The sequence below is a fragment of the Bufo bufo genome, chromosome 9, assembly GCF_905171765.1.
Source record: "Bufo bufo chromosome 9, aBufBuf1.1, whole genome shotgun sequence".
Lineage (NCBI taxonomy): Eukaryota > Metazoa > Chordata > Amphibia > Anura > Bufonidae > Bufo > Bufo bufo.
In genome coordinates this window covers 164774020-164791294 of record NC_053397.1, presented here as the reverse complement: position 1 = coordinate 164791294, position 17275 = coordinate 164774020, and the positions used below count along the sequence as shown (strand labels likewise).

At 43.8% G+C, this 17275-nt stretch overlaps 1 protein-coding gene across 2 annotated transcripts in view; it reads left to right on the top strand.

Annotated features, from left to right (window-relative positions):
- LOC120978732 (centromere protein P) overlaps positions 1 to 17275 on the top strand; it is a 348964-nt gene that overhangs the window by 318994 nt on the left and 12695 nt on the right. The window lies entirely within an intron of this gene.

Below are 17275 nucleotides of genomic sequence, written 5' to 3'. Positions count from 1 at the left end.
GATTAATTGCTCCATGTCTTTTAAGTACAAGAAACACACTGATTATGTTTTCAAGCCATAAGCTCTTGTAGCCGGTAGACATAAAAACTTTGTTTTGTTATGAAAGCAGAATTATGACTAATGCAACTTCAGCCAACGCATAACTACACGCACCTGTATTTTGTTCCGTAAGTTCGTATATGGTGCAAGGAATGTCAATGTTCCCCATCCGTGTCCTGGTCCGCAATGTTGTCATGTAATGACTTGGTGACCTAGACCTGTTGTCCAGGTCTTTACCATCCTACCTAGAGAGCTCATTGAATGAGTGTCATTCTTGTTAAAGGGATTGTCCACTGCCAGTAAAAAAATAATTAAAAAGGGTCATTGTTGCATCATTTCCTTGGTCACCCATTGGTTGTCTCTACCTCCTGGTCCTTGTGGACACAGGATAGAGATTGGTTAAGCAGTCGCATTTCAATGTCAAGAGGAACCAAGAAATAGAGACTAGCTGGAGACCCTGGAAGCATCTGTATGTGGCTTGAGTGACCACATACACTTTTCTTCATCATGTGCTAATCTTGCCGTCTAGGAGATAATCATGACCACATAAAGCTTACTGTACAAACCTATGCATAATACATCAGTGCAGGCAAGATGGAGGTGCTATGTGACAATCCTGCCCCTGAAAGCAGATGGAGTGGCTGAGACCTGGCAGCCAGTTTTGAGTTGGATATGCATGTCATTTTAGAATTACATAATATACGCTGCATTTTGTGGGGGTTATTTTTCTTCGTATAACTTACATTACTGTGTGTACATGTTGGGCAAAGGCTTTAACACTATAGACCGAGATGGCTTTAGGAAATACTTTTTTAAACTTCGTTGACTGATCAGCCCATCCGGGTTGTCTAGGTTTAGAGCTGAACCCGGACACAACCCCATCTCAGTGGCGGATCCAGAGCCTGGTCTCGGGAGGGGCACTTCCAGATTATTTTCTGTCCGCCGCCACAAAACAATGGTGCTTAGAGAAAAGACTACACAGTGTAGAGGTATACTGTATATTGTGTGTCACAGTGTATGCTATATGTGTATAACATAAACATATTTCATATGAAAACTTACAATTACTTGGCTTGGCCCTTGGGGATCTCAGACACCACTTCAACACTTTGGCCGGGGGCTCAGTGGAGCTGATGTTGTGTTTTATCCTAATGAGAAAGATTTCATAATAAGGATTTGGAGAAGGGGCAGAGGGATAGCAGAGCAGGGAGAGGCTGGTGCTGCTTCTAGGGGGCTCATACCATGGGGGAGTAATAAAGCCCACCATAATGCCCTCCCCAGTAGAAATAATTCTCCTTATAAAGTGACAGTGCAAAAAATGACCCCCTTGTAATGCCCCCAGTTGAGCTAATGTCCCCATAGTGCCCCCATAATGTACTAGTATAAAATACCCCTATATGGTGCCCCAGTAAATACCCCCATAGTGCTCTTCTACCCCCTTCCTCCTAGTGCCCACCATAATGTACCAGTATATAGTGCCCCAGTAGATACCCTCAGTGTCCCCCATAATTTGAAAGTATAAAATACCACTTCTTAGTGCTCCCCGTAGATGACCCCATAATACTCCTCTCCCCTCTTCCCCATAGTACCCACCATAATGTGTCCCAGTATAAAATGCTACTGTACAGAGCCCACCATATAAAATACCCCTTCTTTGTGGCCTCAGTAGATGCCCCTATAGTGCCCACAAATAATGTGCCAGTAATAAGTGTCCCCAATAATGTGCCAGTAAAATGTGCCCCCATAGATGCCCCCCAATCATGTGCCAGTAACAAGAGCCCCCCCCATCATGTGCCAGTAATAAGAGCCCCCATCATGTGCCAGTAATAAGAGCTCCCCCATCATGTGCCAGTAATAAGAGGCCCCACATCATGTGCCAGTAATAAGAGCCCCCCATCACGTGCCAGTAATAAGCGCCCCCATCACATGCCAGTAATAAGAGCCCCCCATCATGTGCCAGTAATAAGCCCCCCATCATGTGCCAGTAATAAGCACCCCCATCATGTGCCAGTAATAAGCACCCCCATCATGTGCCAGTAATAAGAGCCCCCATCACGTTCCAGTAATAAGAGCCCCCCATCACGTGCCAGTAATAAGCACCCCCCATCATGTGCCAGTAATAAGAGCCCCCCCATCATTTGCCAGTAATAAGAGCCCCCCATCATGTGCCAGTAATAAGCACCCCCCATCATGTGCCAGTAATAAGAGCCCCACATGTGCCAGTAATAAGCACCCTCTATCATGTGCCAATAATAAGCACCCCCCATCATGTGCCAATAATAAGCACCCCCCCATCATGTGCCAGTAATAAGAGACCCCCCCATTATGTGCCAGTAACAAGAGCCCCCCCAAAGTGCCAGTAACAAGAGCCCCCCCCAACGTGGCAGTAACAAGAGCCCCCCCAACGTGCCAGTAACAAGAGCCCCCCCATGTGCCAGTAACAAGAGCCCCCTCCAATGTGCCAGTAACAAGAGCCCCCCTAATGTTCCAGTAAAACTATTGTACATATAAAAAATAAAAAAAACACTTATACTTACCTCCATGTCAGCGATGCGATGCAGGCCTCTACCGGCCTGTGTCCCACGCTGTATGGCTCAGGCGGCGCGATGACGTCATCGCGCCGGCCTCTGACAGGCTGCCGGCCTAGTGCCTACAGCCTATCAAAGGAAGGGGAAGGGACACGCCTCTCCCTCCCCTGCCCCGCCGCAGCACAGACATCTGTATCGCTGTCCTGAGGACTATGCCTGTGCCCTGCGGCCGCCGCCCCCCACTTCTGAGCAGCTCGGGGGGGGCAATTGCCTCACCAGGAACACTGCTAGGCGGAAGCCTCCGCCTAGCAGTGTCAAAAGGTAAACACCCTTGCCCTAGGCTAGTGAACCTTTTAGAGACCGAGTGCCCAAACTGCAACCCAACCACCCACTTATTTATCGCAAAGTGCCAAGACTGCAATGGCAATGAATACCAATATAGTATATCTTCAATGTAATTTATTATTTAGCTATAACATCCTGCCTACCCTCAATGTGCTGCCTGTGCTGTTCATAGTGCGCCCTGCGCTGATGAATGGCAGGAAAAGTCTAAGGCATATTGGTACACCATAGACTTTTTCCAGGGTGCGAGTGCCCACAGAGAGGGCTCTGAGTGCCGCCTCTGGCACCCGTGCCATAAGTTCGCCACCACTGCCCTAGGCGATTCAGCTCAGGAGAAGTGGGAGCATCTGATTGTTAAAAGCTCCGATGCTCCACTTATTCATTCATGGTGAAAGAGAGCAGATGGGGTTGTGTCCGGGTTCAGCTGTGAACCCGGACAACCCCTTTAAGCTGCTAAAGTGGTTTTACAGGAGTTTAATATTGACGGCCTATCCTCAAGATAGTTTATCAATAGCGGATCAATGGGGGTCTAACTTCCGGCACCACCAGCTATTTGAAGAGGCTGTGTTGCTCCGGTGAGCACTGCAGCATCCTCCCAGCTTACCAAGCACATTGTATAGTGGTTGTGATTGAATAGGACTGAATGACAAATAGGCCAAGGGACCAATGAACATGATGTCACTAGCCTAGGAATAGGTTGCAGCGTTCTCTGGTTTACTGCTCGTCAAACAGCTGACCGGCAGGGTTAACTGATCCACTATTGATGACGTATCCTGTGAATAGGCCATGAATATTGAACTCCCAGAAAATCCCTTTAATATATGGCTCCTGCCCAGAGCTGTAATATACTGGTGTACAGCTCTGTAACAATAGATCAGCAATATTCTGGTAGCTGAGCTTATTTAAGAGTAGAGGAAGGCTATTGGACTTCATGACAGATCCTGTTTTTGAGAGTGGAGCATAAAGATGTATTGTACCGCTTTTTTGTTTAAAATACAGAAATTCTGGAAACAAATTCTTTCTGGCTTGAATGCTTAGGCATTGCTTCCGTCAATCATTGCAGTGTCAACAGTTATGGCCTGAAAGTTCTGATTTACAAGTAACATGTAAGCAGCAGCATTCCAGAGCTAGTCCACAGTCCCCAGACTGAATGTACAGCCCGCAGCCTAACACTAAACAGGTGGTGTCTCACTTTACGTTTATATATTAGAGTATAGAGGGACATATTTAAAGCTGGCCATACACATAAGATAACCGGTGACCAAAGACGCTGTCTCCATATAAGCCAAGTGTGTATGTTTACACAGGTAGGCGAGAGAAGCTGCAACCAGACACTTGCCTGAACATCGGTTTCTCCTGACATTTGCTATCAGGAAAAGGTTGAGTTCCAATACACACAACATTGTTGGCCGTTCCCATGGATATTAATTTGATTTGCATGGGAGTAACCAGAAGCAGGCTTTGATCGTTGCCTTTATGAGAGTACAGATAGCAAAGAACACATGACAATTTGTGGATGTGGTGCTCTAAACTATGCTGACATTGAAACTCTGTATTTTCCCATTATTCCCCAAGATGTTAGGTACATGCTGATATTATGTCTGCCATCTGTCTGCCATAATTGTATAATTTCTAAACGACTCTCACCCGAAATGATCAAAGTCAGACACTTGTATATGGGCAACGTCACTCTTATTGTGTAATCTGAAAATCATCATCCCTGAATATATATTACAGTTGTTGAACAGACAGCATGTTGGTTCAGCTCCATAGCATTAGAGTCCTGTAAGTGGAAACTTAGACCAGACAGTCTAAGGGTTCATGCACACAACCGTGTGTACCATGTGCCCGTGCTGCTGACCGCAAATAGCAGTCCGCAATGCACGGGTACTGACTGAGTGCACGCCGTTTGCGGATGCAAACCCGTTCACTTGAATGGGTCCGTGATCTGCAATATACATTCTGCACAGCAAAAAAAAAATGCTGCATTTTCTATTTTTTTGTGGTGCTGGACTGAAATCCCACGGAAGCACCTCATAGTGCTTCAATGGGCTTCTGATCCGTGCCTCCGCACCGCGCTGTATCTTGCGGATTGTGGACCCATTCAAGTCAAACTGACTGTTTGCGGGGTGTAATACGGGCACGGGACACACACGGTCGTGTGCATGAGCCCTAACGTGCAGTCATGCTGGATGATAAAGTTGGAGCACCTATAGACTGTCGTCTTATACGAGCGATTAATTGGCTTACTTCACGTCAGAAGTAAGTCATGTGCAGCAGTTTTTTGTTTGTTTTTTGCACAGATTGTAACAAAATGATGGTGCATTTTGATTAGTAATCCTCCTCTCTACTTATTAATCCAGTAAATAGGTAGTGGTCATGGGGTTGAGATTAAATCAGAATCTGAAAATCTAATATAAATTGATGCATAAAAAAAAAGAGAGAGAAAAAATTTACTCAAATCCAGGCATAAGCCATCTGTAATACAAGTGTGACCTGTGAAGTCCAGAAGTCAGAAAGCAAGCATCACAGGTATAATCGATACTGACGGTTTCTGTGTGTACATATATGAATTGCTGTTTAATGGGTACGTGATGAAATACACTTTAGTTTGAAAGCCCATTGTATTTACCGTAGTTTTTTTCCCACAAGATTAGCTCGCACAGGGCGCCTGAACAGCTAAGGCCAGCCCTGATTGTTGCTTCCACTACAAGCTGGCAACCCACTCACCTGTCATGTGACCTCACATCCACTTCTGAGCAACAGCGATTATGATTGGTCAAAGCCCCCTCTGGGAGCTCCACCCCATAAATGTATTCATGCTCATTCACACCTAATTACAATTTTCAGAATCACGAGACACTAATAAAGAGATATAATACTTCCTAAGGTCAGATTCAGACAGCTGATGTCCATACTTATGTCCATATAAACTTATGTCCATATAAACTTACATACCGTATGTAATTTGGTGTAGATGTCTGTGTGCGTCCAATTTCTTTTTGTTGCACACCTGTACACTTGAATGAGTCTGGTTCCTAATACAGACAGGAATAGTCCATACTGTAGTTGGGAGAATTGAACCATGGTTAATGGGCCTGCGAGCCTTCCGCATGCTGTCCATTGCGCACACGGAACTAATGTACGCCTGCCTGAAGGCTTAAAGGGAACCGGTCACCTGGATTTTGGGTATAAAGCTGAGGACATGGGCTGCTAGATCGCCGCTAGCGCATCCGCAATACCCAGTCCCCATAGCTCTGTGTGCTTTTATGGTGTCAAAAAACGATTTTATATATATGTAAATGAACCTTAGATGAGTCCTGTGTCCTCCGTGCTTCAGAGATGAGTCCAGCGTTCTCTGACTCTGAGCCCAGCCACGCCCACTGTGAAGGAGTCCAGCACCGCCTCCATCCTCTGAATCTCCGCCTTGCTCCCCGACGTCACAAAGCTAGAGCGCCATAATCTCTAGCGCATGCGCAGTTCGTTCCCTGAGGCTGATGCCAGCACAGGGAAGGAACACAATGCCAACACTGCGCATGTGCTAGCTCGCGCATCGCGAGATTACTCCGCTCTAGCTTTGTGACGTAGGGGAGCAAGGAGGAGATTCAGAGTATGTGGGGCGGTGCTGGGCTCCTTCACAGTGGGCGTGGCTGGGCTCCAGAAACGTTAGTAGCCTCATTTACATATATATAAAATCATTTTTTTGTCACAATAAAAGCACACAGAGCTATGGAGACTGGATATTGCGGATGTGCTAGCGGCCATCTAGCAACCCATGTCCTCAGCTCTATACACAAAATCCAGATGACCGGTTCCCTTTAAGATTGATTGTAACCTGAAAAAATAATTCTGCACAGAACTGTAGTAGTTAAATGCAGGGTTCGAGGAGGATCTGAACACACCTTGTGAAGGTAAAATGTTTACATTTGATTTCCAAAACTCTCTATTCTCCTACTGTAATTAAACCCAGAAGACAGAGGGGTTCTCTTTCAAGTTTATTCGGTGATATTAAAATATATATCTTTGATGTCGGCTCATAAAACACATCGAGTGTACTTCAGCCAGATCAGGCTACGTTAACCTCATCTAAGTGCAACCATTAAGAGACACATGATACAGATCGCAATACTCTTAACTTTAACATATAGTTAGTATCACTTTAAAAATCCATGAGGAATTAAAGGGGTTATCCAACCCTTAGGCCTCTTTCACACTACCGTATGGCTATTTCAGTGTTTTGCGGTCCGTTTTTCATGGATCCGTTATTCTGTTTTTTTTTTGTTTCCGTTCCGTTTTTCCGTATGGCATATACAGTATACAGTAATTACATCTAAAAAAATTGGGCTGGGCATAACATTTTAAATAGATGGTTCCGCAAAAACGGAACGGATACGGAAGATATACGGATGCATTTCCGTATGTGTTCCGTTTTTTAAGGGACCCATTGACTTGAATGGAGCCACGGAACGTGATTTGCAGGCAATAATAGGACATGGTAAAAATAGTAAATTGGGATACAGCGGCTCACCCCTATCACGTATGGATAGGTGCTCACCCTCTAGTCCTACCCTCAGGACCACAAAGAATGCAAAACGTATAGAAGGAACGAGGGGGCACACACACCAGGGAAACACTAGATGGATGAATAATTTGATGTTTAATGTTTAATACTCTAAAAACAAACCCTTAAAATCACATAAAACGTACATCAAATAACTACAATAGCAGCCTATATAGCATGTACATATAACGCCACAGATATAATATATTGACAACTGTGCAGCCGGTGTAGTGGTGAGACACTACTATGGGTACAATATATTAGAGTTTGATGTGTAACAGTTCATCCGAACAGTGTCCCAAATCATACGGTGCTGCACAGAGTAAACCAATAGCGGTAGTAATATAAGAAGTCCTGAAGATAGCCCCAACAGGTGTATCGAATGAGGCAATGAAAATGACTGTATGTCAATGTCCGGTATTTGAAAGTAAGTACAGAGATGCGTACGGGTAAAGCGCATAGGCACTGGCCTCCAGATTACTTACAGTGTCCAGCCGCTTCAGGTCTCCCGGTCTCACCCCTCCTTGCTGCCTAGCCGCAGCACGATTTCCCAGGTGGCCGAACACGGCCGTCTGTGGCGTCCCACGTGACCTGGTGCTCTGGGGTTCCGGGCAGACGCTTAGATGACGTCACTGCTTTGCGGCGGTAAATTTAAATCTGGATCTGGATCTCTTGCGCTTTTGATCTGAAGTATAGTTTCTTTGTACTTTTTCTCCTTGAATCCACGCTCACTCTGTATGCCAGACGCGTTTCAGGGTCTTACGCCCCTTCGTGGCCACTGAGGAAGGGGCGTAAGACCCTGAAACGCGTCTGGCATACAGAGTGAGCGTGGATTCAAGGAGAAAAAGTACAAAGAAACTATACTTCAGATCAAAAGCGCAAGAGATCCAGATCCAGATTTAAATTTACCGCCGCAAAGCAGTGACGTCATCTAAGCGTCTGCCCGGAACCCCAGAGCACCAGGTCACGTGGGACGCCACAGACGGCCGTGTTCGGCCACCTGGGAAATCGTGCTGCGGCTAGGCAGCAAGGAGGGGTGAGACCGGGAGACCTGAAGCGGCTGGACACTGTAAGTAATCTGGAGGCCAGTGCCTATGCGCTTTACCCGTACGCATCTCTGTACTTACTTTCAAATACCGGACATTGACATACAGTCATTTTCATTGCCTCATTCGATACACCTGTTGGGGCTATCTTCAGGACTTCTTATATTACTACCGCTATTGGTTTACTCTGTGCAGCACCGTATGATTTGGGACACTGTTCGGATGAACTGTTACACATCAAACTCTAATATATTGTACCCATAGTAGTGTCTCACCACTACACCGGCTGCACAGTTGTCAATATATTATATCTGTGGCGTTATATGTACATGCTATATAGGCTGCTATTGTAGTTATTTGATGTACGTTTTATGTGATTTTAAGGGTTTGTTTTTAGAGTATTAAACATTAAACATCAAATTATTCATCCATCTAGTGTTTCCCTGGTGTGTGTGCCCCCTCGTTCCTTCTATACGTTTTTAATAATAGGACATGTTTTATCTTTCAACGGAATGGAAATACGGAAATGGAATGCATACGGAGTACATTCCATTTTTTTTGCGGAACCATTGAAATGAATGGGTCCGTATACGGACCGCAAAAAACGGCCTGCAAAACGGAAAAAAAAAAAAACGGTAGTGTGAAAGAGGCCTTAAGAAGTGATGGCTTATCCTCCAGACCACTATCTAAGTAGGAGTTCCGACTCCCGCAGTAGCTCCAGCACGGTCCCTACACAGCTCCATCGGTTATACTGCATTGAACTCATTGAAGTGAATGGGAGTAACCCGCTACATGAATGCACTTCAGATGCAGCGGTGTAGTTACTGTGTGTTGGAGCTAAACGGCTGATCTGAGGGGCTGCAGGATGTTGGACCCCCAGATCAGATAGTGAAGGCCACAGGAAACACAGTAAAGAAAACAAAAAAAAAACAATACCAGAATTGCTGTGTTCTATTCATCTCACCTACCAGAAACCAAAAAAATTAATAATGGTACCAAAATGAAAACTACCGATTGTCCCACAAAAAAAACAAGCCATCACAGTTACATCATCAGAAAACTAAAAATGGTATAAGCCATCGTAATTGTACTGACCCACAGAATAAAGTTATCATGTAATTTATGCCACATAGTGAACGTCGTAAAAATAAATCCAAAAAATAATGTTGAAATTAATGCTTTTTTATCTCCCCCACCCCAAATAAAATAGGAAAAGTTATTTAATACATTATATGTATCCTAAAGTGTTCATATAAAAACTAAAACTTTATCCGCAAAATTCAAGCTAAACTGAAGAATACTCTAAAAACGTTATGATCGCTGGAACACAGAGGGGAAAGGTGTTACTCGTTCTTAAAGGAGTTGTCTCATCACAGACAATGGGGGCATATTGCTAGGATATGCCACCATTGTCTTATAGGTGCTGATCCAACCGCTGGGACCCGCACCTATATTGAGAACGAAGCCTCGAAAGTGTTGGAGGGCGCACACTGCACATGCACAGCCGCCCTTCATTCATTTACTATAGGGCTGGCTCGGCTATTTCCATCCTGCCATAGAAGTGAATTGGATCGGTGACCGATCATGCGTGGTGCACTCCCATTCACTTCTATGGGGGAGTGCTTGATGGTGGCCTGACCAGAGTCCTCCAGCCACCACCTTGCGGGGCTCCGTTCCCGATATAAGTGTGGGTGTGGGACCCGCACCTATAAGACAATTATATGTTTGTGATGAGACAACCCTTTTAAGGCTAAAATTAGTCTTGTCACTAAGGGGTTAAAATGCACTTGTGTCCCCTGAGTTGTGCGCCAACTATACTTCAGACATATCTACAATAAAAAGTGACATTTTCAGGAGAAGGGTTAAAGGGGTTGTCGAAACATATACAGTTGCAAGAAAAAGTATGTGAACCCTTTTGAATCATATGGATTTCTGCACAAATTGGTCATAAAATGTGATCTGATCTTCATCTAAGTCACAACAATAGATCATCACAGTCTGCTTAAACTAATAACACACAAAGAATTAAATGTTACCATGTTTTTATTGAACACACAATGTAAACATTCTGAGTGCAGGTTGGAAAAAGTATGTGAACCCCTAGACTAATGACATCTCCAAGAGCTAATTGGAGTGAGGTGTCAGCCAACTGGAGTCCAATCAATGAGATGAGATTGGAGGTGTTGGTTACAGCTGCGCTGCGCTATGAAAAAACACACTTGCCTGATGTGAATGATGCCTCGCACAAAAGAGCTCTCAGAAGACCTATGATTAAGAATTGTTGACTTGCATAAAGCTGGAAAGGGTTATAAAAGTATCTCCAAAAGCCTTGCTGTTCATCAGTCCATGGTAAGACAACTGTCTATAAATGTAGAAAGTTCAGCACTGCTGCTACTCTCCCTAGAAGTGGCCGTCCTGTAAAGATGACTGCAAGAGAACAGCGCAGACTGCTCAATGAGGTGAAGAAGAATCCTAGAGTGTCATCCCTGTTAGCGAATCTACGATACTAAAAACACTTAACAAGAATGGATTTCATGGGAGGATACCACAGAGGAAGCCTTCTGTCCAAAAAAAACATTGCTGCACGTTTACAGTTTGCACAAGAGCATCTGGATGTTCCACAGCAGCACTGGCAAAATATTCTGTGGACAGATGAAACCAAAGTTGAGTTGTTTGGAAGAAACACACAACACTAGGTGTGTAGAAAAAGAGGCACAGCACACCAACATCAAAACCTCATCCCAACTGTGAAGTATGGTGGTGGGGGCATCATGGTTTGGGGCTGCTTTGCTGCGTCAGGGCCTGGATGGATTGCTATCATCGAAGGAAAAATGAATTCCCAAGTTTATCAAGACATTTTGCAGGAGAACTTAAGGCCATCTGTCCACCAGCTGAAGCTCAACAGAAGATGGGTGTTGCAACAGGACAACGACCCAAAGCATAGAAGTAAATCAACAACAGAATGGCTTAAACAGAAGAAAATACGCCTTCTGGAGTGGCCCAGTCAGAGTCCTGACCTCAACCCGATTGAGATGCTGTGGCATGACCTCAAGAAAGCGATTCACACCAGACATCCCAAGAATATTGCTGAACTGAAACAGTTCTGTAAAGAGGAATGGTCAAGAATTACTCCTGACCGTTGTGCACGTCTGATCTGCAACTACAGGAAACATTTGGTTGAAGTTATTGCTGCCAAAGGAGGTTCAACCAGTTATTAAATCCAAGGGTTCACATACTTTTTCCACCTGCACTCAGAATGTTTACATGGTGTGTTCAATAAAAACATGGTAACATTGAATTCTTTGTGTGTTATTAGTTTAAGCAGACTGTGATTGTCTATTGTTGTGACTTAGATGAAGATCAGATCACATTTTATGACCAATTTGTGCAGAAATCCTTATCATTCCAAAGGGTTCACATACTTTTTCTTGCAACTGTATATTGATGACCTATCGTCAGGATAGATGTCAATATCTCATTGTCGGGGGTCCAGATCAGCTCCATGTGTACGCCGCTTTCTGGTCGTTGCACTACGCGTCGTCTCCCGTGGAGCGGCGGCATAGTGTAATTACAAGCACTCACTCCATTCAAGTGAACAGATCGAGTACTTGTCATTGCACTGCACTTCCAAAGCAAAGTGTTATGAAGAGTTAGTAGCACTCATATGGAGCTGAGGTACTGGGTGTTTGACCCCCGCCAATTGGGTATTGATGACCTATCCTGAGGATAAGTCATCAATATACAGTCAGGTCCATAAATATTGGGACATTGACACAATTCTAACATTTTTGGCTCTATACACCACCACAATTGATTTGAAATGAAACAAACAAGATGTGCTTTAACTGCAGACTGTCAGCTTTAATTTGAGGGTATTTACATCCAAATCAGGTGAACAGTGTAGGAATTACAACAGTTTGCATATGTGCCTCCCACTTGTTAAGGGACCAAAAGTAATGGGACAATTGGCTTCTTAGCTGTTCCATGGCCAGGTGTGTATTATTCCCTCATTATCCCAATTACAATGAGCAGATAAAAGATCCAGAGTTCATTTCAAGTGTGCTATTTGCATTTGGAATCTGTTGCTGTCAACTCTCAAGATGAGATCCAAAGAGCTGTCACTAACAGTGAAGCAAGCCATCATTAGGCTGAAAAAACAAAACAAACCCATCAGAGAGATAGCAAAAACATTAGGCGTGGCCAAAACAACTGTTTGGAACATTCTTAAAAAGAAGGAACGCACTGGTGAGCTCAGCAACACCAAAAGACCTGGAAGGCGACGGAAAACAACTGTGGTGGATGACCGAAGAATTGTTTCCCTGGTGAAGAAAACACCCTTCACAACAGTTGGCCAAATCAAGAACACTCTCCAAGAGGTAGGTGTATGTGTGTCAAAGTCAACAATCAAGAGAAAACTTCACCAGAGTGAATACAGAGGGTTCACCACATGATGTAAACCATTGGTGAGCCTCAAAAACAGGAAGGCCAGATTAGAGTTTGCCAAACGACATTGAAAAAAGCCTTCACAGTTCTGGAACAACATCCTATGGACAGATGAGACCAAGATCAACTTGTACCAGAGTGATGGAAAGAGAAGAGTATGGAGAAGGAAAGGAACTGCTCATGATCCTAAGCATACCACCTCATCAGTGAGGCATGGTGGTGGTAGTGTCATGGCGTGGGCATGTATGGCTGCCAATGGAACTGTTTTTCTTGTATTTATTGATGATGTGACTGCTGATAAAAGCAGCAGGATCAATTCTGAAGTGTTTCAGGCAATATTATCTGCTCATATTCAGCCAAATGCTTCAGAACTCATTGTACGGCGCTTCACAGTGCAGATGGACAATGACCCAAAGCATACTGCAAAAGCAACCAGAGTTTTTTAAGGGAAAGAAGTGAAATGTTATGCATTGGCCAAGTCAATCACCTGACCTGAATCCGATTGAGCATGCATTTCACTTGCTGAAGACAAAACTGAAGGGAAAATGCCCCAAGAACAAGCAGGAACTGAAAACAGTTCCAGTAGAGGCCTGGCAGAGCATCACCAGGGATGAAACCCAGCGTCTGGTGATGTCTATGCGTTCCAGACTTCAGGCTGTAATTGACTGCAAAGGATTTGCAACCAAGTATTAAAAAGTGAAAGTTTGAGTTATGATTATTATTATGTCCCATTACTTTTGGTCCCTTAACAAGTGGGAGGCACATATGCAAACTGTTGTAATTCCTACACCATTCACCTGATTTGGATGGAAATACCATCAAATTAAAGCTGACAGTCTGCAGTTAAAGCACATGTTGTTTGTTTCATTTTAATCCATTGTGGTGGTGTATAGAGCCAAAAATGTTAGAATTGTGTTGATGTCCCAATATTTATGGACCTGACTGTATATGACCTGCACAACCCCTTTAATATGCATACATTACATCCTGAGCACCAGCTGTGTTATATAAGACAGGAATGCAACATCGGTAATAGAAAAGTGACATATGTTGGACAGTTTTTCACTTAAAGGGGTTGGCCTAACTCACACATTGGTGGCATATCGCAAAGATATGCCACCAATGTCAGAAACATGCAGGAATCACAACTATCTCTAGAACAAGGCTCCCAAAGTGAAGGAGAGCAGAATGCTCTGGGAGTTCCGACAAAAAGCCAAGCAAGCGTACCGTGCAAGTGCAGCCACCTTTCCATTCACCCTAATGGGAGTTCTGAAAATAGTCAAGCTGGCACTCTGCTGTTTTCGGCACTCCCATAGAAGTGAATGAAGGGCGACCACGCATGAGCAGCACGCCCTCGTTCACTTCGGGGGACCCGCATCTATGTGACATTAATGGCATATCCTAGCCATATACTATTAGTGTGTAATATGTGCCAACCCCTTTATTTAACATCATTCTATATAATTATTGTTCTAACGGCCTCGTCATAAATTAGGCACATTCTCCATCTGTCTGTGTACCTAGATAGAAATCTACTCCAGCCCCTGACTGGAATAGGTTTCAAGTGTCATTTATTCCAGAAAACTCACATAAATGTTAGTGAATTTACTGGGGCTGATGTCACTCCCTAGTGTGGGTGCAGCATAAAAATGCAGCATGCATCTAATTTCAGGCGCACGGGAGTTTAAAAAGTCACAAAATGGGACTGTTCTACTTTTTATGCCAAAAACCGACTTAGGGAGCCATAATAAATGACCCCATTATGGCAGCCAGCTGAGATCCTGGTCTTGTTTTAAAGCTTGGATTGTCAGCTTTCAAACAAGACCAAGATAGCTCAATTGTAGCCCAAGAAAGAGCCATGGCTATAGCTTAATCGGATCCTGAGATGTTAAAGCATGCCCCACACCCCTTCATTTTGCTGAGATTTCAGCCAGCCTGAAGGAGATGAGGGGGGAAGCAGTAGGGATGTGCTTACATGCTGCAGGGAGAAGACAACATTGGCATAGATATCAGTATAGGTGCACGACTGCCTGATGCTGCTCCTAATTTATGGCGAGGCGTCCGCTGCCGGTCTAGGATAAATCTGCCCTATTATGTTATATAATTATTGTTAATTTCTGTATATGACGTTTTCATTGTATTTTTGTTGTTACATTGATTTTGCTGTTACTTGTCCAGACACATTGTGGTTTCCAGTGGGCTGCATTCAATTACCTGTTGGCTGATCAACACAATGAAAGTATAATATCCCTAGAGGGGCGATTACTTAGACACTTTCATACTGTCAGTATAACATCATACACGAACATCTGTTCAAATGCTCAAAGCAGAATTCTTTAGCTTCTACCAAAAGACCTATTGTTTGTGCCTGACAATGAGGTCAAGAGAGAGCTGCAAAGAGGCTACGGCGCCACCTAGTGCAACTGTACAATACTGCAAATGAATGCTGATTTTAACCAGCACAGTGTAATAAGTTGACAGATATTATTGAATGCCAAAATAAATTTCTGCTTTCCTTCAGGTGGCTTTGTTAAATGAGTGAAATTATGCAATAAATAAAATTGGCTTTGAAAATGTGGATTTACAACTTCATCTTTGATCAGAATTCTTAAATGGGGTTTACGAGAATGGAAACAATGTTTGCTTTTCTCCAACAGTGCCACTCTCGGGCCACGTCTGATATTGCATCTCAGCTTTATTCAAGTACATGGGGCTGAGCTGCAGTACGAAACATAGAATGTGTCGGCAGATAAGAACCATTTGGCCCATCTAGTCTGCCCAATATACTGAATACTATGAATAGCCCCTGGCCCTATCTTATATGAAGGATGGCCTTATGCCTATCCCATGCATGCTTAAACCCCTTCACTGTATTTGCAGCTACCACTTCTGCAGGAAGGCTATTCCATGCATCCACTACTCTCTCAGTAAAGTAATACTTCCTGATATTACTTTTAAACCTTTGCCCCTCTAATTTAAAACTATGTCCTCTTGTAGCAGTTTTTCTTCTTTTAAATATTCTCTCCTCTTTTACCTTGTTGATTCCCTTTATGTATTTAAAAGTTTCTATCATATCCCCTCTGTCTCGTCTTTCTTCCAAGCTATACATGTTAAGGTCCTTTTAATCTTTCCTGGTAAGTTTTATCCTGCAATCCATGTACTAGTTTAGTAGCTCTTCTCTGAACTCTCTCCAAAGTATCAATATCCTTCTGGAGATATGGTCTCCAGTACTGAGCACAATACTCCAAATGAGGTCTCACTAGTGCTCTGTAGAGCGGCATGAGCACCTCCCTCTTTCTACTGGTAATTCCTCTCCCTATACACCCAAGCATTCTGCTAGCATTTCCTGCTGCTCTATGACATTGTCTGCCTACCTTTAAGTCTTCTGAAATAATGACCCCTAAATCCCTTTCCTCAGATACTGAGGTTAGGACTGTATCACTGATTTTATATTCTGCTCTTGGGTTTTTACGCCCCAGGTGCATTATCTTGCACTTATCAACATTAAATTTTAGTTGCCAGATTTTTGACCATTCCTCTAGTTTTCCTAAATCCTTTTCCATTTGGTGTATCCCTCCAGGAGCATCAACCCTGTTACAAATCTTTGTGTCATCAGCAAAAAGACAAACCTTACCATCGAGGCCTTCTGCAATTTCGCTGATAAAGATATTAAACAATATGGGTCCCAGAACAGATCCCTGAGGTACCCCACTGGTAACAAGACCTTGGTCTGAATATACTCCATTGACTACAACCCTCTGTTGTCTGTCCCTCAGCCACTGCCTAATCCATTCAACAATATGGGAGTCCAAGCCCAAAGACTGCAATTTATTGATAAGCCTTCTATGTGGGACAGTATCAAAAGCCTTACTGTTGCAGCACAAAACGGCCCATTGAGGAGAGTGGTGCTATCTTTAGAAGAAAGCAGCCATGTTTCCTAATTTTGTACAACCCCTTTTAAGTACATTTGCTCCTTCATGTCATTGCTCTCCTTATGATGCTAACCATACGAAGGCTATACCATAAGTGCAGTCAGATACACATTCTGGTTCAAGAGAAGACCTCATCAGCCTCGCCTTCAATTGCATTCAAATGTTTTATGGCTTCACACAAGCACACAGTAGTACTGAACCTTAAAGTAGCACCTACATATTCCTAAAGGGTCCGGCTTTACCAATATGGAGGCATATGGGCATTTATTTTTAATGAATCCAGCAGAAAATAATAGTTCATCAGTTGACATAGAGCGGCATATATCAGCACACAGAGAGCCTATGGCACAGCAGTATGGAGCGACGGGGACTTGGGTGCCCCAG